The sequence below is a fragment of the Macaca thibetana genome, chromosome 5 (genome assembly GCF_024542745.1).
Source record: "Macaca thibetana thibetana isolate TM-01 chromosome 5, ASM2454274v1, whole genome shotgun sequence".
NCBI lineage: Eukaryota > Metazoa > Chordata > Mammalia > Primates > Cercopithecidae > Macaca > Macaca thibetana.
Window position 1 is genome coordinate 134,410,497 of NC_065582.1, and position 17,604 is coordinate 134,428,100.

A 17,604-nucleotide genomic window follows, 5' to 3' on the forward strand; every position below is an offset into this window, starting at 1 on the left:
GCTACTCGGGAGGCTGAGGCAGGAGAATGGCGTGAACCCGGGAGGCGGAGCTTGCAGTGAGCTGAGATCCGGCCACTGCACTCCAGCCTGGGCGGCAGAGCGAGACTCCGTCTCAAAAAAAAAAAAAGAAAAGAAAAAAAAAAAGACATACAAATGGTCAAGAAGCATATGAAAAAATGCTCAACATCACTTATCAGGGAAATGCAAATCAAAACCGCAATGAGATATCATCTCACCCTAGTTAGAATGGCAATTATCAAAAAGACAAAAAATAGCAAATGCCAGAAAGGATGTGGAGAAAAGGGAGTTCTTATACACTGTTGGTGGGAACATAAATTAGTATAGCCACGATTATGTTAGTAAGTGAAATAAACCAGGCAAAAAAGATAAGTCACACATATTGTCACTCATATGGAATCTTAATTTTTTTTGTTTGTTTGTTTTTCCTCATTTCCAATGGGGTTGGATGGAATCTTTAAAAAGTTCATATAGAAATAAGGAGTACAGTAGTGATTACTCAGGCTAAAAATGTGGGAAGAGAGGGGAATAAGGAGAGATTGGTTAATGGATACGAAAGTACGGCAACATAGGAGGAATAGGTTTTAGTGTCCTATAGCACTGTAGGGTGACTATAGTTCACAATACTTTGTTGCTTATTTTCAAATAGCTAGAAGAGAGGATTTTGAATGTTTCCAAAACAAAGAAATAATAAATGTTTGAGGTGATGGACACGCTAATTACCCTGATTTGATCATTGCACATATATTGTATACATGTATTGAAATCTCGCACTACCCCATAAATATGTACAATTATTATGTGTCAACTAAAAATAATGTAAAATTTTATGTACAAGTTTTTATGTGGATATGTGTTTTCATTTCTCTTGGGTGGAGCTCCTGGGTCACCTGGTAACTCTATGTTTAATCATCTGAGGAACTGCCAGCAGTTGTACCATTTTACATTCCCAACAGCAGTATATAAAGGTTCTGATTTCTCCACAACCTCAAAGATACTTGTTATTATCTGGCTTTTTGATTCAAGCCATCCTACCGGGTTTAAAGTGATATCTCAAAAAGATTTTGGTTTGCATTTCTCTGATAACTAATAATGCTGAGCATCTTTTCATGTGTTTATTGGACATTTGTAGATCTTCTTTGGAGAGATGCCTATTTAGGTCCGATTTCTTAATTGAGTTACTTGTCTTTTATTACTGAGTTGTAAGAGTTCTTTATATATTCTAGGTACATGTCCCTTATCAGATATACGACTTGCAAATATTTCCCCCATTCTGTGGGTTGCCTTTCACTTCCTAGTTGGTGTCCTTTGAGGAACAAAAGTTTTTAATTTTGATTAAGTCCAATTTATCTATCTTTCCTTTTGTTACTTATGCTTTTGGTATCGTGTCTAAGAATGCTTTGCCAAATCCAAGGTCATGAAGATTTACCTACCAGCTGTGTTTTCTTCTAAGAGTCTTATAGTTGTAACTATTACATTTAGGTCTTTCATCTATTTTAAGTTAGTTTTTTACACAGTGTAAACTTCATTCTTTTGTTTGTAACTATCCGGGTGTCCCAGCAACATTTGTTGGAGGGACTCTTCTTTCCCCAATGGATAATCATGGCACTCTTGTCAAAACTCAGTGGACCATAAATGTAGGACCGATGTCTGTACTCTCGGTTCTACTCCATTGATCTACATGTCTATTCTTATGCCAGTACTATGCTGTCTTGATAACCATTGCTTTGTAGTAGGTTTTGAAATTGGGAAGTGTGAGCTATTGTACTTTGTTCTTCCTTTTCATGATTGTTTTGGCTATTAATATCTCTCGACATATTTTAGAATCAGCTTGACAGTTTCTATAAAGAAGTCAACTGGGATTCTAATAGGAATTGTATCATATCTGTAGATTAATTGGGGGCGTACTGTCATCTTAACAACGTTCAGTCTTCCAATCCATATACATAGGATTTCTTCTATTTAGATCTTCTTTAATTCCTTTCAAATATATTTTCTAGTTTTCAGACTATAAGGTTTGTACTTCTTTTGTTAAATTTATTCCTATTCTTTTAATTATTTTTGATAACATCATAAATGGAATTGTTTTTTAATTTTATTTTTGGATTGCTCATTGCAAGTGTCTAAAACTATAATCTTTGTATATTGACCTTTGTATGTTGATCTTGTATCCTGCAATCTTGCTGAAATAGTTTGCTAGTTCTAACAGATTTTTAGTGGATTCTTTAGGATTTTCTACTAAATCTAAAGAGTTATTGATTGTTTAATTGATAGAATTTGAATTTCAAATTTATATTTCTATAAATTCCCTCTAAGTACTATTTTAGCTGCATTCTATATTTTGGCATGTTGTGTTTTCATTTTTATTCGTTTCCAAGTGTGACTGAATTTCTCTTGTGATTTCTTCTTTGACTTCTCAGTTATTTAGGAGTATGTTTTTTAATTTTCACATATGTTGAATTTCCCGAAATTCCTTCTGCTACTGATTTCAAATGTCATTGAATTGTGGTTGGATAACACATTTTGTAATAATTTCAATCCCTTTAAATTTACTGAGGCTTCTTTTGTGGCCTAATATATGGTCTACCTCATAGGATATTCTATGGGTACATGAAAGTATTGTGCATTCTGCTGTTGGAATGTCCTATGGTTATGTATTAGGCATCATTGCTTTATAGTCTTCTATTTCTTTTGTTTATTTTTTGCCTGGTTGTTCTCTCTCCTTCTGAAGTGGAGTCCCAACTACTGTTTTTTAATTTTTAATTTTTTTTATTCAACTCTGAGTTTTCACTTCTCATAATGGGGGACTCTGTTGTTAGGTGCATATATGTTTATAAATTTGTCTTCCTGACAGATTGACCTTTTAAGCACAACAAAATGTCTTGTTTGTCTCTAGTGACTTTTTTTGTCTTAAAATCTATTTGTCTCATATTGGTATAGCTACTCCATCTCTTTGGTTACTATTTGCATGGCACATCTTTTTCCGTCCTTTACTTTCAATTTACTTGTGTCTTGGAATCTAAAGTGAGTCTTTTGTAGATGGCATACAGTTGGATCATTTTTTTATTCATTCTGCCAGTCTCTGCTTTTAAACAGAGAGCATAAACCATTTATATTTAATTTAATTACTGATAAGGTGGGATATATGTCAGCCATTTTGCTGTTTTCTACCTGTCTTTTTTGTTCCTCAAGTCCCCTAATATTGCCTTCTTTTGTGTTAAATATTTTCTCATGTACCATTTTAATTCCTTGTCAATTCTTTTATTATATATTTTTGAGTTATTTTCTTACTGGCTGCCCTGGGAGTTGCCATTAACATCTTAGTTTATAATGATCTAGTTCTGATTAATACCAACTTAATTTCAATGGTATACATATATATATAATTTTTTTTGAGATGGACTCTAACTCTGTCACCCAGGCTGGAGTGCAGTGGTGCAGTCTCGGCTCACTACAACCTCTGCCTCCTGGGCTCAAGTGATTCTCCTGCCTCAGCCTCCCAAGTAGCTGGGACTACAGGTGCCTACCACCACACTCGGCTACTTTTTGTATTTTTAGTAGAGGTGGGTTTCACCATGTTGGCCAGGCAGGTCTCAGACTCCTGACCTCAAATGACCCACCTACCTTGGCCTACCAAAGTGCTGGAATTACAGGCATAAGCCACCGCACCTGGCCCAGTGGTTTAACTTTTAAATGCTCTAAATAGTTCAACTCCTCTATGCTATTACTATTATGTGCTCATCAATACAGATTTATAGTTATTGCCCCATGTAATTGTCTTCTAAGTCAGATATAAGAAAAAAAGATCAATAATAAACAACAAATACATTTATATGCCTTTAATATTTACCTACATGATTACTTTACTGGTGTTATTTCTTCATATAGATTTGAGTTACTGTGTAGGGTTCTTTCAATTCAACCTAAAGGACTCTTTTTTAGTTCCAGCTGCTATAACAAAAATACTATAGCCTAGGTGGCTTAAACAACAAACGTGTATTTCTTACAGTTCTGGGAGCTGGGAAGTCCAAGATTAAAGTACCAGCAGATCCAGTGTCTGGAAAGGGGCTCTTCCTGGTTTGTAGACCACCGTCTACTCATTGTATCCTAATACAGTAGAGGGGGAAGAAGTAAATTCCCTTATGTCTCTTCTTATAAGAGCATTTTGGTCAGGCGCGGTGGCTCACGCCTGTAATCCCAGCACTTTGGGAGGCCGAGGCAGGTGGATCACGAGGTCAGGAGATCGAGACAATCCTGGTTAACACGGTAAAGCCCATCTCTACTAAAAAATACAAAAAATTAGCCAGGCGTGGTGGCGGGCACCTGTAGTCCCAGGTACTCGGGAGGCTGAGGCAGGAGAATGGTGTGAACCCAGGAGGTGGAGTTTGCAGTGAGCCGAGATTATGCACTGTACTCCAGCCTGGGCGACAGAGTGAGACTCCATCTCAAAAAAAAAAGAGCATTTTAATCTCAGCATGAGGGCACCAACCTCATGACCTGCTCACCTCCCAAAGGCTTATCTCCAAATACCATAATATTGGGGAATAGGGTTTCAACATATGAAATTTTGTGGGGATACATATATTCAATCCACAGCATTTTACTCCAGGCCCCCCAAAATTCATGTCCTTCTCACATGCCAAATACATTCATTCTATTTCAACAGTCCCCAAAATCATAACTCATTTCAGCATCAACTCTAAAGTCTAAGATCCAACGTCTCACTTAAATATTTAAATCAGGCCAGGTGCAGTGGCTTATGCCTGTAATCTCAGCACTTTGGGAGATTGAGGAAGGAGGATTCCTTGAGCACAGGAGTTTGAGACCAGCCTGGGCAACATGGCAAAACCCCATCTCTACAAAAACTACAAAAATTAGCCATGTGTGGTGGCACATGCCTGTACTCCCAGCTATTCAGGAGGCTGAGACAGGAGGATCGATTGAGCCCAGGAAGTCGAGGCTGCAGTAAGCTGTGATCATGCAACTGTACTCCAGCCTGGGTGACAGAGTGAGACTGTCTCAAAAAAAAAAAAAAAAAAAATTAAAGCAGATATGGGTGAGACAAGTGACAAGTCTTCCTGATGCAAAATTCCTCTCCAGCTATGAACCTGTAAAACTAAAAACGTTATGCGCTTCCAAAATACAATGATAGGACAGGCATAGGACAGACATTCCCATACCAAAAGGGAAAAACAGGAAATAAGAAAGAGTAATGGACCCCAAGTAAGTTCAAAACTTAGTAAAGCACACTCATCACACTCATTTTTTGTTGAAAACTGGACATTTAAAATAATATACTGTTGGCCAGGCACAGTGGCTCATGCCTGTAATCCCAGCACTTTGGGAGGCCAAGCAGGGCAGATCACCTGAGGTCAGGAGTTCAAGACCAGCCTGGCCAACATGGTGAAACCCCATCTCTACAAAAATACAAAAATTAGCTGGGCATAATGGCGAGTGCCTGTAATCCCAGCTACTCAGGAGGATGAGGCAGGAGAATCACTTGAATCCAGGAGATGGAGGTTGCAGTGAGCCAAGATCACGTCATTGCACTCCAGCCTGGGCAACAGAGACTCCATCTCAAAAAAAAAAAAATTAAATTAAAAATAAAAAAAATAATAATATAATGTTACAACTCTTACAATCAGATCCTTCCCTCATCATCTGCAGAATTTCTTGTTGTTTGTTTCAGTGACTATTCTGAACTAATTATGTAAAGTCTGTAATCATTGCCATGTTCCCGTCTCTACTTGGTTAACTTTTGACAAATTAATGATTAAACAGAGATTTCCTTACATCTGGAACCAATACATCTCCCAGAGTTTTCTGAGTGACTTTGTGTGGGTACTGAGGCATACCTTTAAAACTAGAGTATTTTATAACTCCACCTTAGCCTTCACTTCCTGCTTGTACAGAATCTCAAGATAAACCAGAGGTAAGAGCTTAGCTTAGAGCCTTCTCAGTTCTTTTCTAAGCATGCTTACAGCCCTTCCATGTAAATGACCTTCCAGATTACCAGGAATATATTAAAGCTTTGCAAAGCCCCTATGCATATTTCATTCTCCAGTTAGTCCTTTTAAGCTTTTCATGAATCTGTTTTGCCCCAACTATTGTCCATCACCTCAGGCAACTTTGTAGGCAAAGTTAAAACACTTGCCTACAATTGTTTTTTACAATGCCTCCCAGGGCAGAAAGGGACTTAACACTGAGTGAGTTCTGGGTCAGCCTTATAGGTGGAGTCTTCTAGGGAACCATCAGACAAGGTGGATGACAATTCTTGGAGAACAAGGCTTTGAAAGAGTTATAGATCCACTCTGGTGGCTGCCCCCAAAAATATGGATTGCTACTTTTTAAGGCTATTGCATAGCTGGAAAGTGGAAGGTGCGACTAGGGTTAGTTAAAAATGCCACAGACTTCACTGCTCTTACTGAGATGCAGCCAGTTTTCTTAAATAAATGATCCCTGGTTTGCTACAAGCTGTTGGTTAATTTCTGGAGTTCTGAAAATGTTAATTCTGAATAATTTTACCAGTTTTTTCATTGCTCTTATGGAAGGGAAATTTTTGAGAGGCCCTTACTCTGCTATTTTTGCTGACATTCTCCCACAATCTTTTTTAAGCCAAAAATAATCCAAATTGTGGCTAAGTACAAAAGCACTAGTAGCTAGATATCGGCATCATGGAAATGGAGGGCTATAGGTTGCAAAATAATGAAGACATAACAAAGAGCCCATGTCTTCTGTGAAATTGCCCCATAAGGCCCATTCAGAATATCCATGAATTTCCAATACCTCTTCATCCTCTTTTAATTAAACCTACTCTTCCTTAAAAACCAGCACCCCAAGATAAATGAGAATGAGCTAATTCAGTCTTATTGATTCCCTGTTTTGTTTAATTACTAGAGTTCTGATTTGTTTAATTGCTAGAGATTGCTTTCTACTATTTTTATTGCGAATGTGCCTTGATTTAGCTACAATATTGCTGCAGAGAAATGTGCTCTACATTTCAATCAACTTTATAAACTTTTGAAACCAAATAAATTTGATAACAAAGAATCAGCTGTATGCAATTAATGAAAGAAACCAATAATGTAAAAATTAGGTAATGTAGGCTAGTAGATTACCAGAGACCTCAGAAGGAAGTAAGACTTAAGCTAGATGTTGAAAGATGGAAAAAGAATTAGGAGAACATGGGAAAGATTGCATAACCAGAAGCTTCCAGTCTGTAACTGGCATAATATAATCTCACGTAAGTGAGTAAACTAAATTGGCTATGGTAGTGGTTAATGTGGGGAGGAGAAGAAGGTTAAAGTAAGGAAGACACTGGAGTTGGAGAATACAATAGAAAACCTTAAACGACATATAGAGAATTTGGGTTTGTTGTTTTGTTTTTTTTGTTTTTTTTTTTTTTGTTGAGACAGAGTCTCGCTTTGTCGCCCAGACTGGAGTGCAGTGGCCAGATCTCAGCTCACTGCAAGCTCCGCCTCCCGGGTTCACGCCATTCTCCTGCCTCAGCCTCCCGAGTAGCTGGGACTACAGATGCCCGCCACCTCGCCCGGCTAGGTTTTTGTATTTTTTAGTAGAGACGGGGTTTCACCGTGTTAGCCAGGATGGTCTCGATCTCCTGACCTTGTGATCCGCCCGTCTCGGCCTCCCAAAGTGCTGGGATTACAGGCTTGAGCCACCGCGCCCGGCTTGTTTTGTTTTTTGAGATGGGATCTCATTATGTTGCCCAGGCTGATCTTGAACTCCTGGGCTCAAGCGATCCTCCCAACTCAGCCTCCCGAAGTGCTGGGATTATAGGCATGAGCCACCATGCCCAGCCATGTAGAGAATTTTTGACTCAACTTGCAGAACAATGGTTTGTACCTGCTTTCTCTCCTCCAACACACCTGAGAGATGCAATCATTTCCAATAATAGCAGTGGCTCACTATTCAAAAGGTCCTCAAATGTAGGGAAGAGATAGTAAGAATGTTATTGAAATAACTGAGGGGGAGAGATTTCAAAAAGCCCCACTCAGGATTCTGATATGCCTCTCTTCACCACCCTACCCTTCCACACCTCCCGGGGAATGAAAAGCCACAGGAGACATTAGAAAACAGTGCCGTTTTGAAAGTGTTATGGCTGTATTTCACGGTTTAATTACCTAATTTCCTAAACATCAGGCAAATCTGTTTCAACACTTTCCAAAATGTAATTCATAGAATACTTATCTCATAAAAATTAAGCCAGACATGATGGGATGCACCTACAGTCCAAACTACTCAAAAAACTAAGGTGGGAGAATTGCTTGAGCACTGGAGTTCAAGTGTGGGCAAGACAGCGAGACCTTGTCTCTAAAATAAAATAAATTCAGTCCACATAAGTTGGGAAGGCCCACATAGCATAGCCCCTTCTATCAGAAATTCACAAACTATATTAATGTGCCAAATAAAGGATCTAAGAACTCCCACAGTAGAGAAAACTGTTTAATTTTTTTAATCCACACACATATTTGATTATAAATCTTATTCTTACACAATACCTATTAACACTCTAATATTGCACAGGAAAAGTTGAGAAACTCCAGCCTACATTGGCTTCTTTGTGGCTGGGGATATGTCACGTGTGGTTCTGTGCCCTGCCATAGATCTGCTTATGCGAGACAGTATAACAGGAAGTGGTATTCCTTCCTCTCTCCAGAAACCCCACTCCCTACAACACTCCCCTGGCCAGCCTTCGTTTGCCTCTTTAAATCCTAGTGCAGAGATGAGCTAAGCCCAGTCCTCTCTCCCATCCTTCAGGTCCCCACATGGCTTTATTCAGTACAGATGTGTAATCAAGGCTCCTCGGTTCCTCAGTGTTTTTCTGAGATTTCACCAATACTCACCCGCTGCATCTGAGCTAAGTAACTGAGATGGCCCAAAGAGAAACCGGCATGGAAAACATGATGGCACTTGTGGGTCTTCTTGTGTAATTAACTAAAGGACAGGGATGTGCTGTGGAAAGCTGCAGTGCAGGGGACAAAAGATAAGGACAGGCCTGTCTGAGCCTGAATGAGATACAAAAGAGAGCAAGGCAGACAAGAATGAAGATGAAAAATGACCTTCTTCCCAGCTCTCATTTCCTTCCCCTGTAAAAGCCCTGAGTGGCCTTTTCAATTCTTCCCTAGCACAACTGTAGGCTGCTTTCTCCCTCAAAGCTGTGCTCTGTGCTCCCTCTGCTGGCTCTCATGTGCCAACTACATTAAGCACCAACTACAGGATAGTACAATGCCCACATTTGGGTGGCCTTCAGTGGTGTTTGCCACTTGTACGTGCTGTCTTAAATACGGCTATACTTCTTAGCAAAAAATGAGAATTCAACCTCTTTTGTATTATTTTTTAAAAGTGGCGATAGGAGGGGAACGATTAAATAAATTATTGTATTTCATACTATGAAATGCAGCCACTTAATTTGTTTCCACAACTGTGTGGTACTGAAGATTAAAAAGATTTGGTAATATATGGTCCCCACTTTCTGGAAATGTACAAGGTAGCGAGGGGAGACTGACATATAACACATTTTTCAAAAGCAAGAATTTTAGAAAATTTCTGTAACATACACCTTAAATGATGACTCAAACATGTCCTCTAAATGTATAAAGAGGCACTTCACATAGTCCAGGCTGTACTTCCTTAAACATTCGTCTTGGGCTCGGCGCAGTGGCTCACACCTATAATCCCAGCACTGGAGGCTGAGACGGGAGGATAGCTTGAGCTGAGGAGTTTGAGACCAGTCTGGGCAACATGGTGAAACCCCATCTCTACAAAAATAATAATAATAGTAATACCCCCAAAATTAGCCAGGCATGGTGGCGCATGCCTGTAGTCCCAGCTACTCAGGAGGCTGAGGCAGGAGAATCGCTTGAACCAGGGAGGCAGAGGTTGCAGTGAGCTGAGATCGCACCACTGCACTTCAGCCTGGGTGACAGAGACCTCATCGAAAGAAACAGAGACAGAGAGAACTAATGGCTTTATGTGGATGTTTTCACCATGAGTTTGGCAAAGAACAGAAGTCCATTATATTGTTTCACAATTGGTAGCTGGTGCAGAAGGTTCAGGTAGCAAATGACTGTTTTCGGATCTGGGATATATGGTATTTCTGAAGATCAAAGGAAATATTGGACACATCCACTCTGTAATCACAGGTTTGTAGTGTTCCTGACCAGCCCATCTCACACGCGCCCTTCCCCACACACACACCCAACACTTTAAATAACTCTCTTTATAGATTTTTTTATTATTTACATTAATATGCCTTCTATAAAGTTTTGTAAATATAGACCCACGTGTGGGTCGGGCGCCATGGCTCATGCTTGTAATCCCAGCAGTCTGAGAGGCTGAGGCAGGAGGACTGCTTGAGCCCAGGAGATCGAGGCCAGCCTAGGCACCATGATGAAATCCTATCTCTAGAAAAAGAATTCAAAAATTAGCCAGGCATGGTGGTGCACGCCTGTAATCCCAGCAATTTGGGAGGCCGAGGCAGGCACATTACTTGAGGTCAGGAGTTTGAGACAAGCCTGGCCAACATGGCAAAACCCCATCTCTACTAAAAATACAAAAAATTATCCTGGTGTGATGGCGCATACCTGTAATCCCAGCTACTTGGGAGAGAGACTGAGGTGAGAGGATCACTTGAGCCCAAGAGGAGAAGTTGCAGTGAGCCAAGATCATGCCACTGCACTTCAGCCCGGGTGATAGAGTGAGATTTACAGCCCCCCTTTGCCAAAAAAAAGGAAGAAATTAAAAAAAAAATGAATGTGCATCTTAATGGATAGATTTGGTTACAGGACAATATGAAACCATCATGATCATAACTGCCATCTGTTACGGCTACCCCCATTATGGACACCTACTAGGGGCCAGTCACTATACGCTTTATGCTTTATATGCCTTAGCTCATTTTATGAATTAGGCACAGAGATGAGTCTAAGGAACAAACTGTAATTCAGAGACACAAAGCAAGGATTCAAATCCAGGTCTGCCTGATGCCAAAGTCCCTTCAGTGTCTTCTTACTACGCTACCTTGAATCATTATCCAGTTTCCACAAATGTTGTTACCTGAGGTTTCCTCCACTGGTTGCTAAGCATAGCGGAAAAGTCTAATATGACAGTCAGCAATAGTATCCTATGTCATGTTCATGCTGAGCAAAGCTCTTTGTGCTCTGTGGGAAGCCCCTGGCCTTAAGGAAATTAAAATATAATAGAGCAGGGACTATATGCAAATAATTAAATATAGCTAATAGATTTTCTACATGCCAAAATTAGCCAGTTTGAAAACATTATGGAGAACAAATTCCATTAACAAGAACAGCCAAAATATCCCAGAATAAACGTAACAAAAATTTGTCAAGCCTTTATGAAAAAGTTCATAGGAAGTCGGTAGAATAAACAGAAAGACAACTCATGTTTCTAGATGGGGAGACTCAATGACTGAATATTGTAAATGTATTAATTCTCTCCAAATTGTTAAATGTAAAGTCATTTAAGCTACAATTACTGAATCATTGTGATATTAGCACAGAAATCAGCATAGAAATCAACCCTAAAGTCCAATGAACAATATATATATATTGAACAATACACAAAATATATAAAGTCCCATATGTGTGTGTATATATATATATGGGACTTTAACCTATAGTAAAAGTGGCATTTCAAATTACTGTGGAAGCCAGGTGCAGTGGTTCATGCCTATAATTTCAGCTACTCGGGAGGCTGAGATGGAAGGATGGAGCCAGGAGCTCGAGGCTGCAGTGAGTGATGATAACCCCACTGCACTCCAGCCTGGGCGACAGAGTGAGATCCCATCCCTCAAAAAAAAAAAAAAAAAAAAATGAGTAGGGAAGGAATATTCTTGTGTTATAAAATATTTTATTTATAAAAATATATATAAAATCCTATATAAAATATAGGATTCTGTGGCAAGATGGCCAAATAGGAACAGCTCTGGTCTACAGTTCCCAGCGAGATTGACACAGAAGGCGGGTGATTTCTGCGTCTCCAACTGAGGGACCTGGTTCATCTCACTGGGACTGGTTGGACAGTGGGTGCAGCCCACAGAGGGCAAGCCGAAGCAGGGCAGGGCATCACTTCACCCAGGAAGTGCAAGGGTTCAGGGAATTTTCTCCCCCACCTAACGGAAGCCGTGAGAGACTGAGCCTGAGGAACTCCGGCACAGATACTGTGCTTGTCCCACAGTTTTCACAACCCACAAACCAGGAGATTCCCTCTGGCACCTACCCCACGAGGGCCCTGGGTTTCAAGCATAAAACTGGGTGGCCATTCGGGCAAACACCGAACTAGCTACAGGAATTCTTTTTTTCCATACCCCAGTGTCACCTGGAATGCCAGCAAGACAGAACCGTTCACTCCACTGGAAAGGGGTGCTGAAGCCAGGGAGCCAAGTGGTCTGGCTCGGCGGGCCCCACCTCCACGGAGCCCAGCAAACTAAGATCCAGTGGCTTGAAAGTCTCACTGCTAACACCGCAGCAGTCCGTGATCAACCTGGGATGCTCCAGCTTGGTGAGGGGAGGAGTGCCTGCCATGGCTGAGGCTTGAGTAGGCAGTTTTACACTCACAGTGTAAACAAAGCTACTGGGAAGTTCAAACTGGGTAGAGCCCACGGCAGCTCAGCAAGGCTGCTTTGGCCAGACTGCCAGATTTCCCTTCTCTGGGCAGGGCATCTCTGAAAAAAGGGCAGCAGCCCCAGTCAGGGACTTACAGATAAAACCCCTATCTCCCTGGGACAGAGCACCTGGGGAAAGGGGCAGCTGTGAGCAAAGCTTCAGCAGACTTAAACATCCCTGTCTGATGGCTCTGAAGAGAGAAGCGGACCTCCCAGCACAGCGTTCCAGCTCTGCTAAGGGTCAGACTGCCTCCTCAAGTGGGTCCCTGACCCCCGTGTATCCTGACTGGGAGACATCTCCCAGTAGGGGCCAATAGACACCTCATACAGGAGAGCTCTGGCTGGCATCTGACAGGTGCCCCTCTGGAACAAAGCTTCCAGAGGAAAGATCATGCAGCAATCTTTGCTGCTCTGCAACCTTCGCTGTTGATACCCAGGCAAACAGGGTTGGGAGTGGACCTCCAGCAAAGTCCAGCAGATGGGCAGCAGGGGGCACTGTCAGAAGGAAAACTAACAAATAGAAATACCAGGTCCACTCAAAGACCCCACCCAAAGGTCACCAACATCAAAGATCAAAGGTAGACAAATCCACAAAGATGGGGAGAAGCCAATGCAAAAAGGCTGAAAATTCCAAAAACCAGAATGCCTCCTCTCCTCCAAAGGATCACATCTCCTTGCCAGCAAGGGAACAAAACTGGATGGAGAATGAGTTTGACAGAAGTAGGCTTCAGAAGGTGGGTAGTAACAAACTCCTCTGAGCTAAAGGAGAATGTTCTAACCCAATGCAAGGATGCTAAGAACCTTGAATAAAGGTTAGATGAATGGCTAACTAGAATAATCAGTGTAGAGAAGAACACAAATGACCTGAAGGAGCTAAAAAACACAGCACAAGAACTTCATGAAGCATACATAAGTTTCAATAGCTGAATCAACCAAATGGAAGAAAGGATATCAGAGACTGAAGATCAACTTAATGAAATAAAGAGAGAAGACAAGATTAGAGAAAAAAGAATAAAAAGGAACGAACACAGCCTCCAAGAAATATGGGACTATGTGAAAAAGATCACATCTACATTTGATTGGTGTACCTGAAAGTGACGAGGAGAATGGAACCAAGCTGGAAAACACTCTTCAGGATATTATCCAGGAGAACCTCCCCAACCTAGCAAGACAGACCAACATTCAAATTCAGGAAATACAGAGAACACCACAAAGATACTCCCCAAGAAGAGCAACCCCAAGACACCTAATCATCAGATTCACCAAGGTTGAAATGAAGGAAAAAATGTTAAGGGCAGCCAGAGAGAAAGGTAGAGTTATCTACACAGGGAAGCCCGTCAGATCTCTCTGGAGAAACTCTACAGGCCAGAAGAGAGTAGGGGCCAATATTCAACATTCTTAAAGAAAAGAATTTCCAACCCAGAATTTCATATTCAGCCAAACTAAGCTTCATAAGCGAAGTAGAAATAAAATCCTTTACAGACAAGCAAATGCTGAGAGATTTTGTCACCTCCAGGCCTGCTTTACAAGAGCTCCTAAAGGAAGCACTAAACACGGAAAGGAACAACCGATACCAGCCACTGCAAAAACATATCAAATTGTAAAGAACATTGACACTGCATCAATTAATGGGCAAAACAACCAGCTAGCATCATAATGACAGGATCAAATTCACATATAACAATATTAACCTTAAATGTAAACAGGCTAAATGCCCCAATTAAAAGACACGGACTGGCAAATTGGATAAACAGTCAAGACCCATCAGTGTGCTGTATTCAGGAGACCCAGCTCACATGCAAAGACACATATAGGCTCAAAATAAAGGGATGGAGGCATATTTACCAAGCAAATGGAAAGCAAAAAAAAAGCAGGAGTTGCAATCCTAATCTCTGATAAAACAGACTTTAAACCAACAAAGATCAAAAGAGACAAAGAAGGCCACTACATAATGGTAAAGGAATCAATGCAGCAAGAATAGCTAACTATCCTCAATATATATACACCCAATACAGGAGCACGCAGATTCATAAAGCAAGTTCTTAGACACCTACAAAGAGACTTAGACTCCCACACAATAATAGTGGGAGACGTTAACATCCCACTGTCAATATCAGACAGATCAACGAGACAAAATTAACAAGGTTATTCAGGACTTGAACTCAGCTTCGTCCCTCTAAGGTGGCATGGGCAAAAACTTCCTGTCTAAAAACATCAAAAGCAATGGCAACAAAAGCCAAAACTGACAAATGGGATCTAATTAAACTAAAGAGCTTCTGCACAGCAAAAGAAACTACCATCAGAGTGAAAAGAAAACCTACAGAATGGGAGAAAATTTTTGCAATCTATCCAACTGACCAAGGGCTAATATCCAGAATCTACAAAGAACTTAAACAAATTTACAAGAAAAAAACAAACAACCCCATCAAAAAGTGGGCAAAGGATAGGAACCGACACTTCTCAAAAGAAGACATTTATGCAGCCAACAGACATATAAAAAATGCTCATCATCACGGTCAACAGAGAAATGCAAATCAAAACCCCAATGAGATACCATCTCACGCCAGTTAGAATGGTGATCATTAAAAAGTCAGGAAACAACAGATGGAGAGGTTGTGGAAAAATAAGAATGCTTTTACACTGTTGGTGGGAGTGTAAATTAGTTCAACCATTGCGGAAGACAGTGTGGCGATTCCTCAAGGATCTAGAACTAGAAATACTATTTGACCTAGCAATCCCATTACTGGGTATATACACAAAGGATTATAAATCATTCTACTATAAAGACACATGCAGACGTATGTTTATTGCAGCACTATTCACAATAGCAAAGACTTGGAACCAACCCAAATGTCCATCAATAATAGACTGGATAAAGAAAATGTGGCACATGTATACCATGGAATACTATGCAGCCATAAAAAAGGATCAGTTCATGTCCTTTACAAGAATGTGGATGAAGCTGGAAACCATCATTCTCAGCAAACTAACACAAGAACAGAAAACCAAACACCACATGTTCTCACTCATAAGTGGGAGTTGAACAATGAGAACACATGGACACAGGAAGGGGAACATCACACACCAGGGCCTGTTGGGGTGTGGGTGGCTAGGGGAGGGATAACATTAGGAGAAATACCTAATGTAGGTGATGGGTTGATGGGTGCAGCAAACCACCATGGCACGTGTATACCTGTGTTACAAAACTGCACATTCTGCACATGTACCCCAGAACTTAAAGTGTAATTTAAAACAAAAATAGCTGGCTGTCCATTTGGGAAGATGCAAATTCCTACCTCACAAAGGGCACAAAAACAAATTCCAGGTGGATTAAAGATTTAAACATTAAAACAAACATATAAAAGTAACAGAAAAAAATAAAATATTTACATTTAGGGATGGGGATAGAAAAAGAGGCCTTGCCTAGCATGACACTAAAGTCCAACAAAAATGTCTAAAAAAAAAAAAAAGACACCAAAAAGAAAAAAAAAATCAAATGACAAACCTCAGAAGAAACACCTGAAATATATATCATAGTCAAAGAAAACACTGTTAATTTAAAAAACAGGCCAGGCATGGTGGCTGACGCCTGTAATCCTAGCACTTTGGGAGGCCAAGGCAGGCAGATCACCTGAGATCAGGAGTTGGAGACCAGCCTGGCAAACATGGTGAAACCCCGTCTCACCAAAAATACAAAAATTAGCCAGGCATGGTGGCACACACCTGTAATCCCAGCTGCTTCGGTGGCTGAGGCAGGAGAATCGTTTGAACCCAGGAGGTGGAGGTTGCAGTGTGCAGAGACCGCACCACTGCACTCCAGCCTGGGCAACAAGAGGGAGGGAAGAGAAAGAAGAAAGAAAGAAAGGAGGAAAGGAAGGAAAGGAAGGAAAAGAAGGAAAAGAAGGAAAGAAGGAAAGAAAGAGAGAGAGAAAGAAAAGAAAGAACAAGCTGGGCATGGTGACTCACGCCTGTAATCCCAGCACTTTGGGAGGCCAAGGCCGACGGATCTTTTGAGTCCAGGAGTTCAAGACCAGCCTGGGCCACATGGTGAAACCTAGTCTCTACAAAAAATACAAAAATTAGCCAGGCATGGTGGCATGTGCCTGTATTCTCAGCTGCTCAGGAGACTGAGGTAGCAGGATAGCTTGATTCTGAGAAGTCAAGGCTGCAGTGAGCCGAGGTTGCGCTACTGCACTCCAGCCAAAAAGAACAAAATTAGCAGAGCATGGCAGCACATGTCTGTACTCCCATCTACTCAGAAGGTGAAGGCAGGAAGATCACTTTGGCCTCCCAAAGGAAGACCAAGAGTTGGAGGCTGCAGTCAGCTATGATCCCACCACTGCACTCTAGCCTGGAAAACAGAGTAAGACTCAGTCTCCAAAAAAAAAAAAAAAAGATTTCAGGCCGGGCGCGGTGGCTCAAGCCTGTAATCCCAGCACTTTGGGAGGCCGAGACGGGCAGATCATGAGGTCAGGAGATCGAGACCATCCTGGCTAACATGGTGAAACCCCGTCTCTACTAAAAAATACAAAAAACTAGCCGGGCGAGGTGGCGGGCGCCTGTAGTCCCAGCTACTCCTCAGGAGGCTGAGGCAGGAGAATGGCGTGAACCCGGGAGGTGGAGCTTGCAGTGAGCTGAGATCCGGCCACTACACTCCAGCCCAGGTGACAGAGCGAGACTCCGTCTCAAAAAAAAAAAAATTTTTTCAGAAAAATGTATATAAAATGCACAAAAATGCAAAGACAAATGTAAATTAGATTATTCCAGTGGTTCTTTTATCAGATGGTAAAAATAAGACAGGCTTTTACTCTAGTATTGTTTAATTTTTTTTTTTTTTTTTCCGAGACAGGGTCTCACTCTATTGCCTACACTGGAGTGCAGTGGTGCGATCAGGACTCACTGCAGCCTTGACTTCTCAGACTCAAACAATTCTCCCAATTCAG